The sequence below is a fragment of the Canis aureus genome, chromosome 25, assembly GCF_053574225.1.
Source record: "Canis aureus isolate CA01 chromosome 25, VMU_Caureus_v.1.0, whole genome shotgun sequence".
In the NCBI taxonomy this organism is placed as follows: domain Eukaryota; kingdom Metazoa; phylum Chordata; class Mammalia; order Carnivora; family Canidae; genus Canis; species Canis aureus.
The window spans coordinates 20468087-20492390 of record NC_135635.1 but is presented as its reverse complement, the minus strand read 5'-3'; the positions used below and the strand labels follow the sequence as shown (position 1 = coordinate 20492390).

Sequence of the window (24304 nt, the reverse complement as noted above, 5' to 3'; positions counted from 1 at the left end):
GGAGGGAAATAGGGAACACAGGACTCATAGATGGGATTCTCCATCTTTGTAGCCCATGACAATCAGATTTCAGAGCTAGAAAGATGTGTTTTGTTTTGCTGTTGTGTATAGAACACCTGGGTCTGTATTATTCTTATCTTGAAAAAATTAGCACAGAGTGGATAAACAACAGGCTTTTTGCAAAGAGAAGATGTCTTTTACTGAAAAGATCAGAACACTTGTATTTCGGTTTGTGTTTTGGGGCTAAGAAATAGCAATTGCTTAATAGCTCTGATATAGTGGTGAATGGGTTTTTTCTATTTATGTTCTATGGGAAGTACATAAAACAGAACTGTATTTTCCAGTGGACTTTTTTTCAGTGGGAAAGAGGAGGTAATGTGGAATTCCTATGGGCTAAGGTTGATAGTGTTCAAACTGCAGTTTGTAATAACTGAAACAACTAGTAAGCAAGGGCCCAAACCGTTTCCAGCCCCACTCATTGAGCCCCACTCAAGTGAAGAGCATCTTTACAATGTTGTCCTGATGTGCCAAATTCAAATTTATGCTTTCTTTCCAGGAAACTAGTTCTGGCTTAGGGACTTGAATATGGCGATGCTTTAAATTTTTTTCACAGTTTGAGTAATAACTAATTTTATGTACTTAGTTTTAACCCATATTTATTTCCTTTGTGTTTATAAGGCAGATATGATACAGTAAAGCAAAGTGCTTTTAAAGGACAAAACTTGAAAGGTAGTTGAATTATTGAGAAAGGTAGGATCAGGTTTTGGTTAAATTCTCTTTAACCAGCAAATATCATACTTCTGATAGTTACTTTTTTTTTTTTTTTCTTTGATAGTTACTTTTAAAAAGTAGGATGGAGTACCTCGGTGGCTCAGTTGGTTAAGCATCTGTCTTCCGCTCGGGTCCTGGGATCAAGCCCTGCACCCCGCTCTAGTTCAGTGGGGAGACTGCTTATACCTCTTCTTCCCCCTGTTGTGCCCTCTCTCAGCACTCTTTCAAGTAAATAAAGAAAATCTTTTAAAAAGTAGGATAATCTGGCCTTTGTGGGCAGAGTGTTGACTTGAAATACAGGGGACAACATAGTTCTAGATCACTAGTGCCTAATTTCAAGGGCATCATAGACATTTTTTGGAAACGAGTGAGGGAGAACTTAACTGTTTATGTAGCTTTTTTGTCACTCACTGTACCAGCGTGAGATAAATCAGAACAAGGTCACTTTTTCCCTGTTACTGACCAGCTGACTCCTTTTTAAAAACGTGCCTTTCATATTCAGGAAATGTTTGTATTTTTATAGTTAATTTATATTATGTTGGTGATTTGTTACATGAAATTAACTTGAGTTTTTCACCTGCCATTTAAAAAGGTTCCCAGGGGTGCCTCAGCGGTGCAATTGTTAGAGCCTCAAACTCTTGGTTTCAGCTCAGGTCATGGTTTCGGGGTCCTGGGATTGAGCTCTGCATTGGGTTTCACACTTGATGGAGAGTCTGCTTGGGATTCTCCCCCTCTTGCCCCTCTCCCTTCTTGCTTGCTCTCTCTAAAAAAGGAAAAAAAAAAAAAAGTTCCCAAATAGCACATTGTTTGAACTGTTAACTGAAAGAAGATCTCATTCATCTATTCTGTCTTTTCAAAGATATTATTACATGTTTCTGGCCTGATTTGAATTACCTTTTCAAAACAATGAATGAGTGAATTAATGACTATTCATTCACATTTGGGTGTGTGTCTTAATTCTTTATTAAAGAAATACTGCTTCAAAGTGGAAACATAGGGCACAGATATTGCATAATCATGGTCTTTTTATTCCCAGAGATTTCCCTAGAAAGCCATATTCTGAAATTAAGAAAAAAGAAAAAGTCCTAGTTGAGCAGCCAATCGTGAAATATTTCAGGGAGCTGGGATTATTATTATTATTTTTTAGCCATGGTTGAACAGATGGGTGTAAGTATGAGATGCAAAGCTGTTAAGATTAATGACACTGGGTGGTGTTTGGGGATAAATGGAGCAATGTGTCTTCTGCCAGTGGTTCCCTTCACCTGAAGGCTGATAATTTCACAGTTAAATCAGTCATCAAACTGTTCAAAAATAGACACTGTCCAGAAACTGCTCTGGGCTTGTGCAGTTGCTTCATCTCTAGTGTATTCTGCCATTTTTTCCCTCAAAGTCCTCACTGTGCATGTCCGAACCTTTTTCCTAGTCGAAAAGCCTACAGCTTTTGTCACAAATATTGCAACCACAGAGACTGATGTTTAATTAATTGGAGGTAATGGCTTAAAAAAACTAAACTGAACCAACCCACCCTACAAAAATACAAAGACTCTTCTATTTCTTTTATGCTGTTTATTTTAAATATAAACGTTATTGATGCCAGTTTGGCATAAGTTGACAGTGTTTCAAAGGCCGAATGGTGAGGATTACTTTTGCTTCAATATTTTTTTCCATTTTGAAGGGTCTAAAAGGCCAAACAATTGGATTTTAGATTTAAAAATGGGCTTTTCCAGGAGTTTTATGTTTGAACACTTACTAGGCACTTTTGTGAGGGAGAGGTGGGTCTGAGTGAAATGTGTTCTGGTCTGTACCCGTTGAAGAGTTTCTATTTGTGTGGCTTTGGACTCTGAGTGGTCCTGGTGGGTGTGTTGTCACAGTTTGTGACTGGACTTGGGTTTTGTGTCTCACTAGAACTTGCTGTGACTCACATTTTGACTGGCCTACATGTGAATCCTTGTTTTTGTTGGCAAGCATAATGAGTTCAGAATAGAAAGATCATTTGGTGGTTTCTGTACAGTGGTGTACCTAAAAATGTCCATGACTGAAGGAATTGTACAAACTTCAATTGTAGTTAGTATCAGTCATTCTGGCAAAGGCTCACGTCTCGACTATGAATCCTGATGGAAGAAGATCAAGTACTGTAATATTTGGGGCTGGCTGTAGATTTTATGAACATCCTCTGAACTCCAGAGGAAGGCTAAGTATTTTCACCTCTCTTTTAATTTAGGGAAATCAAGCATTTGACATAAAAACAGACACGAGTTCAAGAGAGCAGGTGTGCTGATTTCTCACATGTATGTGTTTATTAAAAAGGGCAAGCTTGATTTTACCTGGTACGAGAGAGTAAAGATGCAGTTTTTATTGGCAAGCTCATTCATAAATAAGTGGCCAAATTCCTTAGGCAAGCAAGGGAGTTCTTGGGAAGAAGTAGGAAGCCTATTGGGAAATGGGTTAATTCTTTCATGTTCTGCATGTAATACTCTATCATATCACTAAATATGCCTAGGTTACCTTGTATTTATGTAGAATCTAGCTCACAGGATCTAGTCCTCTTTTGCTCGCTCTTTGTCACCCTTCTCTCTATAGTACTTGCACAAATGTCATCATCTCGCCACCACAGAGTTTTATGCAGTTTTTGTGAGGACAGTTTATAGAGTTTACTTTATTTGGAAAAAGTGAAAACAAGGCTAGAACTCAATGGCCTACTTTCTTAATATTCTAACTTGTTAGTGTGGCTGCAGTGGTTGCAGAAGCCGTGTTTCTGCAACCATTATGTGTCTAAAGATGCTGCTGCTTATAACAACACATAGTAGAGAGTTTTATTTTGTTTGAATTGGAATTTGGACATGCTCTACTTCTTCTTATGAATGATAGGAGGAGTTGAATGAGCCTGTAGGTGCCCCTCTATATTAACTCCAGGACTCCAGGAAGTGAGTGAGTGGGAGGAAGGGAAACTGGAGGGGACTCAGAGAAAACACTCCCATTGAACCTGTGAGTTGGCTAGGATGATTTGTGTGAAGTCACCTGGATCTCAGTATTTTTCCTCTGAATCAGCTGCTTTGGATGGGTTCATGTTCTTCCAGCCCTCACCCCCATCAGTTTGTGACTTTGCACAACCAGAAAGCTTCTAAATATGGAGATTCTTTCATTGCTTTTCTCTTCCCAGAGTACCTTGCTTCTCTAGGGTCACTTGTTTCTACATCACCCTTTGGAGCAGACACAGCTAGATGCCAATCAGAATCCACATCTTCTCTCAGCTAACCCCATTTTGTTTAATTTACCACCATGTCCAGTTTGAAAAAATGACAATAACCACAACAAAAACCTTATTTTTCCAGAATCCTTGCAGGGTGTCTTAGAGCTATGGTCTTGGCCAATGAGATGGAAGTATGTGGATTGGGCTCCCTCCCCTCTTTCAAAAGCTCTTATAAGGGGATGGCTTCTGTGAGCCCACTTTTTGCTCTTTGTTCTCCCTGGAACATGAAAGCGGTTTTTTTTTTTTTTTTAAGACTTTATATATTCATGAGAGAGAGAGGCAGAGACATAGGCAGAGGGAGAAGCATGCTCCCTGTGGGGAATCCGAACCCTGGGATCACAGCCTGAGCCAAAGGCAGATGCTCAATCACTGAGCCACCCAGGCGTCCCTGAAGGCTGTTTTCTAAGTGGAGAAGGCATCTTGTGACCAAAGACCAAAAAGCTCAAAGGTTAAGCAGGCTGAGAAGCTGATGGCATTTCGGAACTGCCGTACCAGACCTTGTCTGCCCACTTCTTGACTTTTTGGGAGAAAAAGAATATCTCCATTTGGTTAGACCACAGAAGTTGGGTCAGTTACTTGTAGTGAAATGTAATCTTAACTGTGTCTAAATTTTAAAAAGTCATAGTTCATCTTTTCTCTAATAATTGAAAGGCAACATTCTGTACAACAAAAGAGGGATCAGTCTGGAACCACACAGACCCTCAGCTTGAATCTTGGATTCACTATTTATTATAGTCTAATATTGGCAAGTATTTTAACTTCTCTGAGTCTCAATTTTCCTATCTTTTTTTTTTAATAAAGATTTTATTTATTTATTCATTAGAGACACAGAGAGAGAGAGGCAGAGGGAGAAGCAGGCTCCATGCAGGGAGACTGATGTGGGACTTGATCCCAGGACTCCAGGATCACGCCCTGAGCCAAAGACAGACGCTCAACCGCTGAGCCACCCAGGTGTCCCTCAGTTTTCCTATCTTTAAAATGATGGTACTTATATTTGTCTCGTAGAATTTTTAGAAATAATTTCAAAAAAATTAGAAATTATTAATAGAAAGAATCTCGGCACACTTGGCACAGAGATTTTCAACAAATGTTGACAGCTACTCCTGAGGGTGAGTGTGATGGGGAGCCTGAAGAGGACGAGGCAAGTAATTCAATTTCTGGTAGGTTCTCCATAAACACAGATTGAAGGACTGAGTGATAGGTTAGCTTTATAGTTGCAACCACTAACCTCCACATACTCGCCAATCGGACAGTGCCCCATCTCTTTTCCTCAGTCCCATCTGCCTACACCAGAATACTTGGAGCTCTTCTGAATTCCAACTTTGGTTTAAAAAGCAAAGGATGGCCTTATGAAAAATCTATTAGCTGTAGCCTAGGGATGAAGGATGTGGACTCCAGAGTCAGACAACTCTAGGTTAGAATCCCTTGTCCTTATTGGCTATGTGCTTTTTGAGGACCAAATATGATAATATCTGTGTTTAAGTAATTCTTGGTCTTTGTATGAGGTCATCTTGAAGATGTAAGAACAAAACATAGCCTTTACCCTTGAGAATATTCATATACGGAAGATGGAGGCAGAAAGGAGATGGCTCTCCTCATGCATAACCTAATAAAAAACAGATTTAGACAACTGTTTAGCTGTTAAAATGGTTGGGGAAAAAAAAAACATGTTGACTTATACATATGTCTATTCTATATTGAGAAAACCAAGCACACATGTATAGTTTATATTTGTTAATGCATGAAAAATTATTAAATGGGGTGATTTATAGGAGGTGAGATTAGAGTGACAAGGGAAGATGAAAAAATTTTTAAAGCATATTAATGTTTATTTTACAACATTCATGCATTACTCCTGAATTATAAAAAGTATATTAAGTTCAAAAAATTAATTTGCTGGGTCTTTGGGAGGTAGGTGTGGGAAGATCATACTGCAAGCTAGATGAGTCACTCGAACAAAGGGTTGGGTTTGGTGAGGTTCCTAGAGGAGGTGGGATTTGAATGGGCCTTAAAGGAGTAGGAGATATTGAGGCAGTGTGGGGGGAGATGAGCATGCTAGGCTTTGGTGTAAAATGTAGAATACAGTGAGATTAATTTTAGGGAAAGATAAGATAGATCAATACAATATTAAGAGAGGTAAGATGTAATGGAGCTGGCCCTTAGGGTTTTTAAGAGAGTGATAAGATTATGCTTTAAATTTAATCAAGAAACATACAGGTGCAAGTTGAATTTTAATGGGAAATAGGATGAATTAAGAGTTGAACACCTGGAGTTTGAGATTCCATCATGACCCACAATAACTTAACTGTGTTGTATTATGGTAAAATAATACCTGTCTCATTAGGTTTTTAGAATGATTTGATTTTCTTCACATGAAGATGTTAAGAATTTGAAATTTAAGTTTAGGCAAAATCCTAGATTGATGGAGCATTTCCAAGAAACTGTTACATAAGGATTAAGAGTAGGTGAACTCACTAAAGAAGATAATGAATTAAAAAAGAAGCAGGTATAGAGCCTTCAGGGAACTCTTCTTTTTATTTTTTACACATATATATTTAATTTATTGACATTTTTATAGTCAAATATTTTTAACGGGCTAGAAAATATAAGGAAGGTAAGGAAACGTGACAGAATGTGGCATGCTGAGGTTTATTTGAATCTAATGTCAAATTATTTCTAGGCCATGAAAGTTTTTTTTTTTAAGATTTTATTTGTTTATTTGAGACCGAGCACAAGCAGGGAAGAGGGGCAGATGGAAAGGGAGAAGCAGACTCCCCGCTGAGGAGGGAGTCCAACGAGGGGTTTGATCCCAGGACCCTGAGATCTAGAACCTGATCCGAAGGCAGACATTCAACCATCTGAACCACCCAGGTGCCCCTGAAAGTTTCTAATATCAAGAAAATAAGTCATCTATTATGGATAAGTTTTGAGTACAGTTCATCTTGCATTTGATTTACCTTTGGAAATCTTAGAGAAATGCCTGTAATCTGCTGAAATACAACAAACCATAAAATACTTCAGAATCTAAAAAAGGGAAATTGAAAATTTAGTTATTTGGTCTTTGTTATGCTGTGTACAATATATCAAATATTCCCAATGATTTTTATTTTTAAATTTACTGCTAGTTGACCTACAATGTTATATTAATTGCAGCTGCACACCATAGTGATTCGACAATTCTGTACATCTGCAATGCTCACCACAATAGGTAGTTCCCATCTGTCACCATACAGTGTTATTACAATATATTGACCATATTCCCTCTGCTGGTACTTCTAATTTGTGTGATTTATTTTACCAACCGGAGGTTTGTATCTCTCAATCCCCTCCACCTATTTTGAAGAAGATACAGAATAAAAAAAGAAGCAAGTACACAACCTTCAAGGAACTCTTGACATTTAGACATGATCAGCCTCAAGAAATTTACTGAGGTAGTAGTAGAGGTAGTAGAGCAGGAACCATCAGAGAAGGGGAAGATGGTGGTAGCAAGGGAAGAAGCACACCCAACGCAAGGAGACTGTCCTTGCCATCTGGTGCAACAGACCCCTTACAAGGATGGGTCTAAGAAACTGCCCCTGGTCCAGCCAGTTGCCAGATCATTTGTGTGTGAACCTTGCACAGTTTCAGTAACCCAATAGAGATGGAATCCAGCATGCAAAAAACTAAGGATTACAAGGGAGGGGATGAACCACAGGTGGCCCTTTAGCCCAGCCTTTCAAGGAATCGAACCAGGAGAGGCATGCTGTGATAGCCAGGTAGAGGGTGTCATGTGAGAGCAGCAAAAGCAAGGAGGGCATGAGTACAAAGTCTCATGGGGACAGGGATAGATTAACAATCCGGTGGAGAGTGGTTTAGCTTTGAACTCCTCAAGAGCTCTCCTTCAGCCAGACTAGAATAAAGGACGGGGAAATAGAAAAAGATGTGAGTGGAAGGGACAAGAGTTGAGTAAGTTCACTGCAGGCAGTCTGCATTTTTTCAGTCTACTAGGAGGCAGTGAAAGGAAATTCATAGACAAGCCACTCAGGCTCTTGAGAGGCTGGCTCCCAGGATTATTGGTGCAGAGGAAAAATTTGAAAGAATGACAGAAGTCTCTCATCTAAACAATACAAACTGACACATTTGCCGGGATGTGTCTCTAGGCAGGAAATTAATTTGTTGAAGTGGAAAGTGGTGGTACAAAACAAAACAGAAGAGGAGAATAACATGAGATAAAGGAAACTTGACTGTTTTTTGAAGGAGGAATTTTTAGACAGTCAGACTTAGTGGTTCACAGAACCACTTCCCAGGGGAAACCCGATCGCGCTGCATGGTGAGAAACAGCCTGAGTTTGGTTAAAACGGAACCACTAAAGCACAGAAAAGCACTCTGTTGAAGGGAGATGTCCAGCAGAGAGGTCTCTGCATTAGCTGCTTCTCCGGGTAAGGTCTTCTATAGTCTTCAGTTTAACTGATTGTCACTAGAGCCACTTTTCGTTGGAAAGACCTTGGCTTTGCGCTGTTTCAGCAGATGTGTAGTGATGAGTGAGGGGCCTGGGAGAAAAGGATTCAAGTGATTAAGTAATTAGGAGCATAGACCTAAGAACACCTGGGGGGGTACTCAGTAGTTGAGCATCTGCCTTTGGTTCAAGTCATGATCCCAGCGTGCTGGGATGAGCCCTGCATTGGACTCCCTACTCAGCCTGCTTCTCCCTCTCCCTCTGCCTGCTGCTCTGCCTACTTGTGCGTGCTGTGTGTGTGTGTGTCAAAAAAATAAATAAATAAATAAATAAATAAATAAATAAAATCTTAAAAAAGCATAGACCCATCAGTCCACTGGTGGGTCGCCTTGGAAGACATCAGGGAGAACTTATCCAGTGTGTGTAGTACTTTATTTTTAAAAATATTTATTCATGAGAAACCACTGAGAGAGGCAGACACACAAACAGGCTCCGTCTGGGGAGCCTGATGCAGGACTCAATCCTGGGACCCCAGGATCACAACCTGAGCCAAAGGCAGATAGATGCTCAACCACTGAGCTACCCAGTCATCCCTTATTTTATTTTTTTTTAAAGATTTTATTGACTTATTTGAGAGAGGATGCATGAACATGTGGCAATGGGTGGGTTGGGGGGTGGGTGGCAGCTGTGTTGGAGGGGCAGAGGGAGAGGGAAGAGAGAATCCCAAGCAGGCTGGGAGTCCATTGCGGGGCTCAGATTCCACCCTGAGATCATGACTTGAGCCGAAACCAAGAGTTGGACGCTCAACCGACTGTGCCACCAAGGTGCCTCATGTGTAGCATTTTAGATAGGCATGATATTCTTGAGTTCAATGGTTCTCAGTGGGCTGGCCACATAATTTGTGGAGCCCTGTTTAAAATGAGAATTTTAACCCTTGTTGAAATTATTAAAGGTCCTAACATAAAAAGCTTTTCGTTTTCTTCTGCACTCCCTCTTGTCCTTGTTTGCCATTTGTCCTTGTTTGCTATTTAATATTCTTTTATTTATTTTTTAAAAGATTTTATTTGACAGCGAGAGTGCACAAGTGGGGGGGGGGGGAGGCAGGGAGAGGGAGAAGGCAGGCTCAAACCCAGGACTCTGGGATCATGACCCGAGCTGAAGGCAGACGCTTAATCCACTGAGCCACCCAGGTTCCCCTAATACTGTTCTAAGTGAAGAAAAATTAATAATTTAAATTTTAAAAAAGATTTTACTCATGAGAGACAGAGAGGCAGAGACAAAGGCAGAGGGAGAAGCAGGCTCCCTAAGGGGAGCCTGATGAGGGACTCAATCCTAAGACCTCGGGATCATGACTTGAACCAAAAGCAGATGGTCAACCACTGAGCCACTCAGGTGCCTGAAAAATTAAGAATTTAAATTATTAGGATTTGTACTGTTTATATGGTACAAGGCCAGTTGACACATCTGCAGAATTACTGGAATCACACACTTCGTATTTTGTAACTTGTATGGGTGTGTGTGTATTCTCACCAGAATGTGGAAACACTGCCCAAAACTAATGTACCACTTTTATTTCACTTCTTGATCCCTTCATTCTATCAGTCTTTGTCCTACAGAAGGATGGGCTGGCTTTAAGGACGGACTGAAAGGAGAAAGAACCATGTGTTGCTCTATTTTTCCTTTTTCTTCTACACCATTATTTTCAGTGTGCGTGGTTGGCTAATACAAGGAGGTAATAGGAGTAAGAGGATATGCTAGGATTTCTTGGTTGTTTGTGTTTCTTAGAAAGACATTGCTTTGTTTCTGCTTGCAAAGCGAGTTGTGGTTCCTTTGAATGGAAAGCTTGGGTTCTGGGAGCTTGTCAGCACCCACCCACCTGCTCACTCAGTTGTATTTGTCACACACTTCTCTTGGACTAGTCTTTCTGGACTCCCATGTATCATGAATCCACAGAAATTATGTGCTTTTCAGTCATGGCAAATACTGTATAAGAATCGTGGCCACACATATTAAACAGGATCTCCTTTGCTCATGTGCTTCATTGCTCCATCAGACCTCTCTTACAAAACACAAGTTCAAAGTTAAATTAAGAATCTGAAGATGATGATAGAAGAGCATTAAACCAAGCGTGGAGCCTTTCTGAGTACGAGGTCTTGTGTGACGACAAGGTCACGAGTCCAAGAGGATGGCCCTGCTCTCAGAAGTCAAAGAACACACTTGTAAGCCTGTTCTTTCTAGTCTTAAAGACTCGTCTTCATTAAAGACTATTAAAGTCAAACTTTGATAGTTTGCAATGGGTCAGGTTTGTGTCTGGTGTCCTAGGGACCCTCTCCTGGCCATCAGCACTGTTATTTTTTGCCTTTTATACATTTTCTGAATCTCTATTGCCTCCACCATTGCTTTGGTTCCCATCCCTCTCAGCTCTGATACAGACTGTGGTGTCTCAGGAGGGTGTCTCCCCTGGTCAGTGAGGGCCCCCAAATGTGGGGTGGTGATTGGGTCAAAGCCAGTGGTACAGGAGGTGAAAGAATTCACCTGAGGCAGAACAAAGGCGATAGAAGTTTATTGAATACACCTCAAGGTGGAGGGTGAGCAGTACAGCAGAGGAGAGACTACCTGCAATGAGGCAGTAGGTGGGGGCTGTTTTTAAAGAGGGAAGATGAGATATGGCAATGTATGGAACTGCCCCATTTTTGGTAACTGCCTAATGTAGGTAGGCATTGGTCAGTTGGGGCCTATGGATATATATATATATATATATATATTTTTTTTTTTGATATATATAATTTTTTTTTAAAAGATTTATTTGAGAGAGAGATTGAGGGAGTGAGTGAGTGGGGTGGGGGAATTGTGGGGAGGGGCAGAGGGAGAGAATCCCAAGCAGACTCTTCACTGAGCACAGAGCCCAGTGTGGGGCTTGGTCTCATGACCCCTGAGATCATGACCTGAGCTGAAATCACCAGTCAGACGCTTAACCACCTGAGCCACCCAGGTGCCTTGGGCCTCTGGCTATTTTGAGGTGGGTCACCTGAAGGCCCGTTTGATTCAGCCAGGCGGGCGGGGTACCGTGGGCCCTTTCTACATTCCATTGCTCAAACCTATTGCCTAAAAGCAGCCTCCACACAAATTTCTTCTCTGTATTCTATGTCACATTGCCAGACAAATCTTCCAAATATACCCTGTGTGTGAGACTATCCTGCCTGCCCCAGAAAGCTTTACTTGACTTCCTGTGGGCTGTGGCTTATGGCAGTTTTTATCCTGGCGGTCCTGGGGTGGAGACTGCCTAGCGATTGGTTTGATGTGACCCACACAGTATTTAAAGAAATTTAAGCCACTACTTAAAGTTTGGGAGATTTCACCTAATTGAAAGCCAGATTTTAAAAACAGGAAACCTGGCTAGTTTGGGCTCTTGTTTCTTTGTGTTGGTTGGGCTGATGCCCTTAGAGAGCAGGAGGACCTGTGAACTTAGGAAAGAAGACTTGGGGTTTACTTTTAGGACAGATGGACTCCTTGTTCTGGCAAAATCATCACCTTCATGTATGTGAATTTAAAGCAGGCATCTGCCTATTGTTCTCCAGGAATGCTGATCTTTTAGTTTGAGAAATTAAGTTCTCCACCTTCATAATGGAATATGTGCTAGGTAACAGCCCTTGGTTACTTTTTTTTTTAGGAGAGATATTTCTTAGGTCTCACCTGGTCAGCATCACCACTGGTTACCTGGAGGTCACCTTGTGACCTTATCTTGACCTTTTTTTCCCAGCTTGTCTTCCCCTGTCCTGCTGGGCTGAGACTCCGCCTCTGCCCCTCTTGAATGCTCTAAGTCCACTCCACCTTTTCTTCTGCTCCTACTGACTTCTCTCTTTCCTCCAGGCCCACTTGAAACCGGTTCCGGAAACCTTTGCTGGGAGCCTCTATCAGGGCTCAACCTGCAAACTCAGTTGCAAGCAGGCAATTAAATTTTTGGATTTTTAAATGCTCACTTACCAAGTGGGTGGTGAGTTCAGGGTGATTTTGAGATGCTCACAGTGAATTATGAGGGCAGCACTAGCATTGTCTCCATTTTATAGGTGAGGAGACAGTTCTCTCTAAAACTGGCACTCTAGCGATCCATGATTATGTCTTATTTCTTCAAATAGATTATATACCTTTTGAAGGCCAGGACTGTGCCTTTGTTGCCAGAGTCTTATCTGTTATTATCAATACATGTTTACGTGATCATCACCAAGGCCTTGATAAGGCTCCATGGGGGTGGATGCAAAGGAGATTGAAGTAGAAAAGATGGGTGTGTATCAGTTATCCTAGAAGATATGCCTCCTACCTGTGTACAAGTACAGTATCGAGTTTTGGATCTTGGGCTTTGAAATTAGATGGGCCTAGCTGTGTCTGTTCCCTACTTTTTAAAATGCAGGCAGTGATAGCATGTAATTTGTACCAGTGATTTTTCAGCTGGAGTGATTTTGCCCATGAGAGTCATTTGGCCAGGTCAGGGAACATTTTTATTGTTATAACTGGGATCAGAGGGAGGACTGACCTTGAGTGAGTAGAGTGTAGGGATGCTGCTGAACACCCTAGGGGGTGTGGGGCAGAATAAGGAATTATAGTCACAACTGACAGCAGTGCTGGGTCAGAAACCCTGCCTTCTAGGTTTGTGAAGATGAAGCCAGATAGTGAATGCCATCTCAAAGCTTGTAAAATCAGCTTTTAGGAGGGTGAACCCCCAAAGGCTCAATTTCCATAGCATCTGTGATTCTTGCCAAGGAAAACCCTTATTATAAGGATTTCGTGCCCCTCCTGTTTAAGAGGACTCACTGGAGAGTGTTTGTGTTACATTGTGTACTAACATGAGCTGGCTGGATTTATCCGAGCTGTAAAAACAATTGTTAATTTTTAGGGTGTTCCTGGTAAACTTCCTGCTCGCTTAACTAGTTTGTTCTGCGGAGATAATTTTGGTGTGTGGGTTTAAATCCTGACGGAAAATGTTTTGGTTAATGAATTTCCAAAGTAGTTTTGACAAGTGGGATGTGAAGTTTTTGTTTTCATATCAAGCCTAATGTTTTTCTAGCCTTAGATTTAAAACAAAGCCACTCTTCCATCAGTTTACTGTCTTACCTAACCACAGCACAGTTGTTTGGGTATTTGTGGGAGTGGTTTGGAGAGTTGTTGGATTTCCATCGATTGTATGTTGTGGGTTTGCAGGGGAGATTGTTATTTACATTTTTTTTGTAATTATAAAAGTAATATGCACCTTATAGAAGATTTTAGTAGTATAGAAAAACCCTAAAGACATAGTAAAGTCATCAGTAATCCTACTACACAAAGGTGCAAATAGTATTGCTGTGTTTCTTTCCATTTTTAAATTTTATATATTTTTCCATATTTGAAATATTCTGAATATTTGTTTTCCCCCTTTATTATACTTAATGTCATTTTATTTGCCTTTCCCTACACTACACTATTACTTGAAATAATATAAATATTATTTCTAAGGATGTAGAATATTCCATCTAGGGATATTTCATGATTTATTTAATCCCATTGTGCTTGTTTTCAGTATTTGATGAGCATCTATGCAGTCAGCATTTTCTCTTTCAGATCATTTTTATCTTTATCATAGATGACAAAAAGTAGAAGGGATGGGCATGCATATGGGTATCTTGATTGATATGGTTATTGGTTGCCAAAAAAGTGTGTACTAATTTTTGCCACCAGTAGCAGAATGATATTGTTATTTTAATAATATTTGGTAATTTTCTAAAAGATATTTCATTTTTTTGGTTTATTTTTTTTAAATATATATTTTTAAGGGTTTTATTTATTTATTCATGAGAGACAGAGAGAGGCAGAGACATAGGCAGAGGGAGAAGCAGCCCCCCCCACCCTCCCCACAAGGAGCCTGATGCGGTACTCCATCCCGGAACCCTGGGATCATATCTTGAGCCAAAGGCAGAGACACTCAACCACTGAGCCATGCAGGCATCCATGGTTTATTTGATATTAGTGAGATCAAACGTGTTTATCTGACTGTTGACTGTATTTCCTGTTTAACTGTTTATGAACTTTGCCTATTATTGGGAATTAGTATTTTCTCATTTGTCATAAACTTTGTATTTCATTTATTAACCCTTATTAACCTTTTCTCATTATTGCATGTATTTTCACCTAGTTTTTTTTTTCCCCCTCCAGCTTTCTCTTTGGTTTGTCTTTCAATTTTGTTTTTAGTCCTACAGAAGTATAAAATTTTTATGTAGTCAAATCTTGATTTTTTTCCTTTGCACGGTCTTCAGCCTTCCTTTGTCTATACTGAAATGATCCCTTTTCTGTTCTGGAAGCCGCTATACTGAATTGTCAGTGTTTAAAATTCTATCCCCACTCTAGACCACTATAGAGTCTCTTAATGAGGACAAATGGGCCTCAAGTGCTTGCTCTAATACGAGCACCCACTGTGTACCATGGGAAAAACCACCACATCTCTGTATGTGTGGTGTGTGTGTGTAGGTGGGTGGGCGGGCATGAGTGAGTAGGGAAAGTTGATGACAAAGGTTGAGGCTCATTGCTGGGCCATGGCTTGTTTGGTTTTATTTTAATTTCCTTTCCCACAGGGTAGAAGTGAGCTTACCTGAGGGCAGGGCTTCCATCCATTCTCACATGGTTGAGGAACTGGGACCAGCAGCTTGCCTAGCAAACTGTGGCTGTGCCTGGCAGAGCTGGCCCACAACAGTTATTTTATTTCTCTAGCGGTAGAGAAGTTACACTGAAGAGAGATGGTGGCCAAGTCCTCTCCTCTCCTTACCCCTTAAGTTTCATTCTCTTGGGTGCCAGGGTTTGTGTTGCTCAGGCCTCCAGAAGGTAATTCTCTGCCCTGGGTGGATTCCTCTGATGCAGTTCCCAGCTGAAGCGTGAAGAGGAAGGGAATAATAACATACAAATAGTGCTTACTTGTTTTGCAAGTGCTTTCACTATGGCTTTTTTATATGCTTCTCACCTCAACCTTACGAGGTTAAATACTATTTTCATCTCCATTAATTTGGAGGAAACCACCACTCAATAGAAGCATAATTAAAATCCAGAGCTTCTGACCCCAGAGCTGATCCTCTGTACTTAGGAAACAATTCTGTCATTGTAATTTCTGGTTGTAATTTCTTGGTGGTGTTATTGGGTAAAGGTAGCAGCAGCTTTGGGTTTTGGAGTCAGCCATATTTTGGATGGAATCCCAATAGAGTCATGTCTTAATATTGTGACGTCACCAGCATGAGCCATGGTTTTCTTGTCTGTAATTGGAAGCAACAATGCCTACCTTACAGAGGGATATGAGAAAGATTAAATTGGGAATATATATATGTGTGTGTGTGTGTATATATATATATATATATATATATATATAAAAGGTGCCTAGCACAGCCACTGGCTTACTCATTGCCGGAGCTCAGTAATGATTGCTGCCTAATCTAATAGCTAAAAATGCTAGTTCTTAAAAAAAAAAAAAAAAAAAAAAATCAGAATCACTGGCAAACCTGCTCAGACTTGTGAAATTTAATAAGTATTATTTATATTTCAGTGCAAGAAACATTTCTTTATCTGGCCTACTTATTTTCCTGTTGAGTAGATTTTGTTTTCTGTAATGGATGTCAACTGCTTCTCTGAAATCCTTTTGCTTGGAGAACTTTGTGATGAATCCCCACTTTAGGACTGTACTCAGAGCCAAAATAAACCACGTTTTGTCTACATGTTTATGTAAAAAGCACAGACGGTTTTTTGGAAGGGCCATAACCTAGTCATTCCTTTACACATAGTTGAGATTTTTGGCATCATTCATGTTACCTGTTACATGCCCCGTGTATTATAAACATTCAGGTAACAAAGCAGTCTTAACAAGAAAGTTGTAGAAAGTCCTGAGAAGAGAGAAAGTTGCCGAGTAACTCAGGAGAACAGTTGTTGATTAAATTTCCATTTTACATACTATATATAAAATGAGTTGGCTTTGATTAGTCCTTATGCTAGATTTTGTCATCCATATAAAAAGCTACCACTAATAATATAAATTATTTCTGCCTAAAGAATTTTAACATGAGGGTTGTCTTGCTATTTAACTTCTATTGTGTATTTATTCAGACTTTTTCATTTCAATAAACTGAGCCAAGTAATTATAAATGTTAGCCTAAAGTTCTATTATAATCCAATGCAGCCTTGTTTCTGTGCAGTAAAAGATAATGCCCTTGGCAGTCTTCTTTAAAATTTGTCTTGGATCTTCTTACTCTTTTGTCCCTGAAGCCATGGTTGCATTTTCAACAATATACCATCTGAGTATTGGAATGGGGAAAGGTTAATGTGAATGGAGCTTTATTGGGTTCATAGCTAACCTTCTTGTTCTTCTTCTGGGAAATTTAGATCTACTGTCCTATGGTTTTTCCATCTTCCCCTCCCTCTATGCTAGGAATGGAGAGACAAAGATGGGAATCTCTATTTAATGTCATTTATGTAAGTTACATAAATTAGAGTCGTAAATTAGTTGCATTTTTATATAATTCATGCCATATGTATATGTTTTACGTAACACATGGATACTGTTAAGTATCAGTGATTAAGTGAAATTTACATGATTTCTAAATTCCCTCTTATGTCTAGAGTTCAGGTATCAAAATGAATGAACTGTTGGCCAAATCTTGGGACTATTGCAAAGTGAGTGTAGGACATTGTAAAATGCCACACCCAGTTTTAATGGTAGGTAGGCAGTCGTTTTCCTAAAATTCCAGGCTTAATGTTTGATTTCTTAATTTGCAACCAGAGTGGACATTTGGGGGCAGAGGTGAGAGTGTTGATAATGGTGAAAGAGTAGATTAAGTGTGGAAGAATAAAATTGGTGCTGATGTGACTATTAATTTACAGGATACAAAGGTCTAAAGACTGTGCTTTGTGATCTCCAGATAACAATCCAGTTGGGCAGCCCTGAGCCCATCACTCCAGCCAGATTGTTTTGGCACCAGCCCTTTGAAACAAAGCCTGAGAATGCAGAGAGTTTTACCAGGCATTTCTTGTTGCTGGCTGGTTGGCTTATGAAGTAAATAGAGTAATTAGCTCTCATTAGCACTCCCACAAGCTGTAATGCATCCACCTGAGGCAGAGAGAGGCTTGCTTCTGTTCTTGAAAACGTGAAAATCCCCATCTGATCTCTTTGGTCCGAACATTTTTTGCATTGCAGAAACAGAATGCCAATTTGGCAAGAATAAAATCCACCAAGCGTTTCAAATGACAGTAGCAAATCCTACTGACCAGAGTGGAAGGCTTTCCTGAGGACGATGACTATGCCTAAGAAATTGGTGAGCCTTATAAAGCCTTTTCCTCTTTTCCCGTCTCTCTTGTGTATTTGAATGACAGCAACCAGGTTAGCCAGAGATATTGAACCCTGGTGGTCATATGACTTGATCTCCTGAGCCTCTTGTCAGCTTTACTTCAGAAGTTGTGGTACCAGCAGAGTGTGTTGTTTCGAGTCTTTGAGAGAGAGAGAGACCCCTCTGAGGGTGGTTTGTGGCCCTCTCCAGGACTACCTGCTATTGTAGTCCTTGTTCCTCTGAGATATAGATCTGTAGGTATGAAGGTGGGAGCCAGAAAAACACATGGAGGAGGGAGACAGAGTCTTGGGGCTTTGCACACAATCATGGAGAAATATGTAGAAAAAATTGCAAATTGGCAGGTTTTATAGGAAAGAACCCTGAACCAAAAATCTGGCAGTCTGAATCCAGCACTGATCAGGTGTGTGAACCTGGGCATAATAGTAAAATAATACCAGTCGTGCCCTCACAGGGAGAGCGGTGAGGGTCAAATGAGGCCATGCGTAAAGAGCAATAAAATGTTAAGCAGGAGTTGATTTTGAGTTTTTCATATGGAGTACATTATCTACATTTTTAACTTTCTGAACTCAAACCTTTAGTAATAAAATACAGACACTGTACAAGTACCTGCTTTTGCTCTGACTTCTACTTTTGTGACATCTCAGCCCAGGCCCTAAACTGGGCTAGAGCCTGAATGACTGGTAGATGGTTCCTTGAGGTTTTCTGGAAGGTGGTACTGCTTCCTGGGCAACACTGTAGCAGTAGCTCTTGATTCTTGCTCAGGCCTGTCATCTGTGTTCTTGAGGATGCAGTAAATACTACAAAGTCATCAATAATCTGTTAGCCCCAAGAATTGTTCTCTGTTATTAAAAGTTTGAGATGCTGGGGAAAAAGTGTTCAGGGCTTATTTTCATACTTATATGTAGAACTCTTCTCTTTAAGTAGCATTAGAATGATTTCCTAGGATTTGAAGTCATGAAGCAAGCGTGTTTTATGTGGGGAAGAGTGTGCTCCATTGGTTAAGGTTGAAAACATAAGACCTGGCATCCTGTGATCTAGTGTCAGTTTTCAAAGCCACCTGATGTTGTGATGTGCAAATCACTAGCCTGGCAATGTCTCACCTTCTTTGTTTGTGAGCCTGTGATATTCCTGGGCATTATTTAACTCCTGTCTGAATTGGGTTGGTGTTTAGAAAGTGACCTAGGCGGCACCTGGGTGGCTCAGTTGATTAAGCAACTGCCTTCAGCTCAGGTCATGGTCCAGGGGTCCTGCGATGGAGTCCTTTGTTGGACTCTGGGCTCAGTGGTGGACTCTGCTTCTCCCTCTCCCCCCTGCTCCTTCTCTCTCTCAAATAAGTTGAGAGAGAGAGAGAGAGAGAGAGAGAGAGACCTGGACTATCAAACATTTGTAATTATTAAACTGAGTCAGAAATATTTCAAAGATTATTTTTGGCCTTCATCAGACCTATGATAGTATGTCATGATAGAACATGTCTAGGGCCTGTAAATTCCTCAGTACAATTGAACAAATAACTTTCTACACTTAGGAAATAGCCTGTCTTTGATGAGGTATATTAGAAGCACAGTGAGAATTGGGTGTTGAAGGGTCTTAGGGGTGAGGAAAAGGCAGTAGGATTTGGTGGAGCAGAAGCTGACCAGCAATGCAGTTAGAACTGAGGCTCTAGCTGTCCTTATGGAAAGCTCTGACGTTGGGATGTCCCCAGTTGAGGCAAGAGACTGGACCTTTGTGTTCCTGAATCAGCCCATGGCTGGCAGCTGGCCACCCCTTCTGGTGGCTTAACCTTGATGCAGCAGTGTCCTACAGCTGGCTGGGGACCTTCCCTGTGAACTGTCAGCAGCCAGGGATGAGTGCAGCTGGCTCTCAGAAATGGGGTTTGGGTGGAACATACCAACGTCCACTCCCCCGTCTCAAAGAATCTAACCCCTTAAAAAAAGAAACAAACAGTAATAGCACCAAAATACTGGCATATATGGTCTCTTTACCTGCAAAGTTAGAAAGTTTGGATCCCTTAACAAAACCAAAGGAAGAGGTTATACCCTTTTGTTAATGATAAACAGATCTCCAGCGTTTCAGAAATTGGTGAGATGCTTGGATAATATTTATACCTGATTGTGATATAGCTGGAGCCAGCTTCTGTATGTGTGAAATGGCTGACTTGTAATTGAGCGATTCTGCCCAAGGATGAATTACTGCATGTTTAGAATATTAATCATGTGTACATAAATGCATTTGTTTCTGGAATATTTATTTATTTATTTATTTTTTTTTTAATTTTTAAAATTTATTTATGATAGGCACACACAGTGAGAGAGAGAGGCAGAGACACAGGCAGAGGGAGAAGCAGGCTCCACGCACCGAGAGCCCGACGTGGGATTCGATCCCGGGTCTCCAGGATCGCGCCCTGGGCCAAAGACAGGCGCTAAACCGCTGCGCCACCCAGGGATCCCTGTTTCTGGAATATTTAAACTCATGTTGAATTTACAGAATTGGTGGTTCACCACCACAAAAGTCCAGCAAAGCAGGTTGAGGCACACAAACCATCAAACCCAGAACTATCCAGGAGATCTTAACAACTGGAGGGCAAATATGGGAGATGTGGCTTCTGTTGAAGTTCCAATCACCGGATAGGGCATTTTAGTATGGTCAAGGATGGTAATTTAGGAGTTACATTGCCAGAGAATACATTGATATGCTTTGAAAAAATGAACCAGTTTCCTGGCATTTCCAAAAGCCAGTTGTATTCCGCAAATGTCTGAAACCGTCTGGCATGGTTTGTGGTATAAGTGGGATGGGTAAACAAGGCCAAACCCCTACATGTTTTCCAACCTCAGATTAAGTCATATCTGTAAAAGCGAACACAGTTCTTCCTCAATTTCTGCCTTCTAGTGAGTCAAGGAGGCAGGGGGTTCTGCTGGCCCATCATTGCAGTAGTTTGAGTGTGTTAGGGGGCTCAGTAGGGAAGTCTGATGATTTGTGCCTGGTATGGCACAAAGTGGATTTCACTTCTCAGCGAGTCCCCCTCATCTCTGTAACCCTTGTATTCTTTGCCCTGCCTTTCAGAAGCTCCATAATGCCAAGTCACACAAGATATTATTACAATTACTATTAGTAATATCTAATCTGCCCTTATAGGTGTAGTAGAGAGATAAATAGGTCACTGTTCCTTATTCATAGGCCGAACAACTCCAGCTGCTTTGGTGGTAGGTTCTTTTTTGTTTCTTTTCTTTCTTTCAGATTCTATTTATTTATTCATGAGAGACAGAGGGAGACAGAGACATAGGCAGAGGGGGAAGCAGGCTCCCTGTGGGGAAATCGATCCCAGGACCCTGGAATCATGACCTGAGCCAAAGGTAGATGCTCAACCCCTGAGCCACCCAGGTGCCCCTGGTGGTAGGTTCTGTATTAAACCCACATCTCCTCTCTTGAGGGATGTGGCGATTTGGTGATTGCATGTGGAGTAGGTGGTCTGGCAGTTTATTGTATTGCCTGGAAATGGGAGATGGCATAAAATAAGGTTTTCTCAGATGAGAAGGAAGTTAATGTAACATAGTGACTCTGCTGCAGAGGAATGGCCGAGGTGAGTCGAACATGTGCACTGTGTCTTCTTGAAATCTCCATGTGGATGGTCTTTCCCAGTGTGACCTCTAGAGTCTCAGGTGATCTGATAGTACAGGGAGCAGGCAAGGCCAGCTGTACTGTGGTTTGTGATTTCCTCTAGTTTTATCTTTCTAACATGCCTGCACATGTGCACTGGCATTCTGGAAAGTTCGGATGGGGAATCTCCAACTATGACTCTTCGTTGTGACTCACACCTGCAAAGGATGAATACAGAAGTTTCTTTGCAGAAAAGTGTGGTATAGTGTAGGGATAAGTAACTGTTGTTAGGAGAGAAACCTTGAAGAACCAGAATTTTTAAAAAAGAAAAAGATTGAGGAAGCCTATCAAGAAAAGAGAAAACCAGAGGTGATCTGGCAAGTGTTGCTTAGAGCTGTGGGAAATAAGTCAGGAATAAGACAAATGGAAAAAAATCACACAAAACGTTGGCCATTAGGGTTTCCCCAAGTCTGAGGACCAAGGTGGCACTGAGGGGCTTGAAAATGCACTCCCCCATGCATCCACCTACTTTTGCCTCTGTTTTATCTGGATCCAGAATGTTCTGATACACTCCTGGAGTGGATGCTGTTTGGCTGTTTGGAAGGCAAGATGTCGAAGTGCGAGGGTATCTTGCTTCCTTCTAGAGCTGCTGTGGCATAACCAACCTGAGAAAGGACACAATGGTTAAGGGCACAGGCCATGGAACCACACAGACTTCTGCCGCTTAGTCAGGTATGACTTAAACTCCAGGCCTCAGAAAACAGGAATGCGGATGAAGTTGGTTGTATTTGATGGGGTTATTGTGAAGGGTTTAGCAGAGCATAATGAACTAAGTGCTTAAAACAAGGTAAGCGTTGTTACATGCCAGGAGTTGTTATGGGATTTGTAAAAGGCCCCTTCCTAAGGCCCCTTCCTACACTCTTGGCCCCACTGTCACACTTTGAACCTGAGCTTGGTCTCCGCAGGGAGTTAGACACTGTCGAGGCTCTGGTGGGTTATTAAGAGCAGCTGCAGGTCCTTGCCAAGGGCTCTGGGTGTCCATACATTGTCCATCCTGAGAATTCTTGTACTTATACCCCTTTTCTAGAGGCCACTCCAGCAGGGACACCCACACACATTGGCTTGGAATGGGTCTGAGCACTATTTTTATTTTTATTTTATTTTAATTTAATTTAATTTAATTTAATTTAATTTAATTTTATTTATTTATTTATTTATTTATTTCTGATGGGCACTATTTTTAAATCTCTCTGCATAATGGGGTGCCCTATTAAATATATGTAAATATTCACCTTGTAAGCATCTTTTTTGTACACAAGGGTGCAGAATGAAAGGGCCTATCAGGGTTGCCTGCTGTGTTTTAGGGGTTTGCATGATTATGTTATTGTGTCTTCCTACAACAGTAAGAGAGGAAGGTAATATTACCAGTTTTACAGGGATTAAATTAACTTGCTCAAGATCAGAGATAATACCCAGTTTCACTGAATGTAAGACATTCCAATTTCAGCAGTGTTGGAATGTGGAAAAATATCTTTTTAATTAATGTAGTAAATAGAAGAACCTAGATGTTTATTCCTGCCAAATTTCAAAGCTTATGTCCCTCCCCCTGCATCACACACAAGAACTTGCTGTTGACTTGGTGAAAAAAACAAAAAAGCAAGCACAGATAAGAGGACACCTAATGTGTTAGGATTTAAAAGGGCAGCAATATAATTTTGATGTTTATTGACTATTTATGATGTGGCAATGCTTTTATGTGATCCAATTGATAAAAGCATTATACTCTCTACAATTACTCTGAGGTGGATACTGTTCTTTTCTCTTTTTCACAAACAAGCAACTGAGATGGGTACTCTTATTCCCATTCAGATGAGAAAACCAGCACATAGAAAACTTCCCGAGGTCACATGGCTAGTTCTAAAAATAAATTCTATAACATGGTACTTAAGTGTTCAAGTTTATCTATAATCATGATAGATCTGGCTAAGGTTCCAGAAGAGTGTGATCTGATAGAGGGCTGCTCATTGTCCTCTGGGAGTATGTGACCCAGACCTGCAGTCAAGAGGAATTCCCAGAGAGAGTGAGTGGCACCTGCAGGAAGATGGGAATGTTCATTTCTCCATCCCTACCTGCTATGATGCTAAAAATAATCATGGTCACTCTAGGTTAGGGACCCCTGCTAGTACTGTCTTTCTAAACTGGCATTAGCCAGAAGGAACTGACTTTATTTATAATTTATATCTTTTCCACTTCCAAAGAGCAACTGATGTGGTTTAAAGGGAACGTTATAAATCAGACAGTTTGGGACCTAGGAGGATGGCTGCGTGGAAAGTCTTGGAAATCAAAAAATCAGGGGAAACATACTCTTTGATGACTTTGTGTAATTGAAGTCACTTACAGATGAGCAGCCAAGTATTATTTTTACAGCTTATATGTTGAGCCCCATCTGTGTTCATATGCTGGCTGGCCAGAATGTCTGTGGCAACTCCACTACTTGGCTTTTCATTTGTCTCTAATTCCTTTTATGGAATTAGTGATTTTTATCTCAAGTTGATATGTTGCTAAAGGATAGGAAGTTTGTTTGTCAAGCTTCCATCTAGAGATAAAGCAGAATATTTTTAAATGGATAGCTTTTCTGTCATTTAAAAATAAATTTTTACAATCTGGTCCATATGTAGACAAGTATTAGAAGACCTTTAAGGAGCCTGCTGAACATAGAATCCTAATTACTGAATAGCAGACTGCATTCCAGGTGTGTGTTTGCTTTCTCAGGACCATCTGACCCACAGTTTCCTTATCTTTAGAACAAAGGGGTAAGTAAGATATGTCCACACTTCTTTAAAATTCTTTTGACTCAGACAATTCTAATCCTAACATGGCTTTTGTTCTAATTCACCAGGGTGCCTG

General features: G+C 40.7%; 1 protein-coding gene and 1 long non-coding RNA gene across 5 annotated transcripts in view; one reads left to right on the top strand and one right to left on the bottom strand.

The window, feature by feature from the left end:
- Positions 1-24304, top strand: part of PPFIBP1 (PPFIB scaffold protein 1) — a 167029-nt gene that overhangs the window by 1638 nt on the left and 141087 nt on the right. For 2 of the 3 annotated variants that reach the window (XM_077870609.1, XM_077870610.1), the window contains exon 2: positions 17653-17770. The exons of the other annotated variant lie outside the window; for it this stretch is intronic. The gene's annotated coding sequence lies outside the window, so the exon portion shown is untranslated. The remainder of the gene's footprint in view (positions 1-17652; positions 17771-24304) is intronic. 3 annotated transcript variants of the gene reach the window in all.
- LOC144297050 (uncharacterized) lies at positions 6670-15665 on the bottom strand. 2 transcript variants are annotated; one of them, XR_013364106.1, is made up of 4 exons: positions 15073-15665; positions 12150-12382; positions 10333-10515; positions 6670-8550 (listed from the first exon to the last, which is right to left on the bottom strand). It is a non-coding gene; the product is annotated as an uncharacterized LOC144297050 (long non-coding RNA). The 2 variants fall into 2 exon arrangements; XR_013364107.1 differs by lacking the exon at positions 6670-8550 and adding an exon at positions 9718-9852.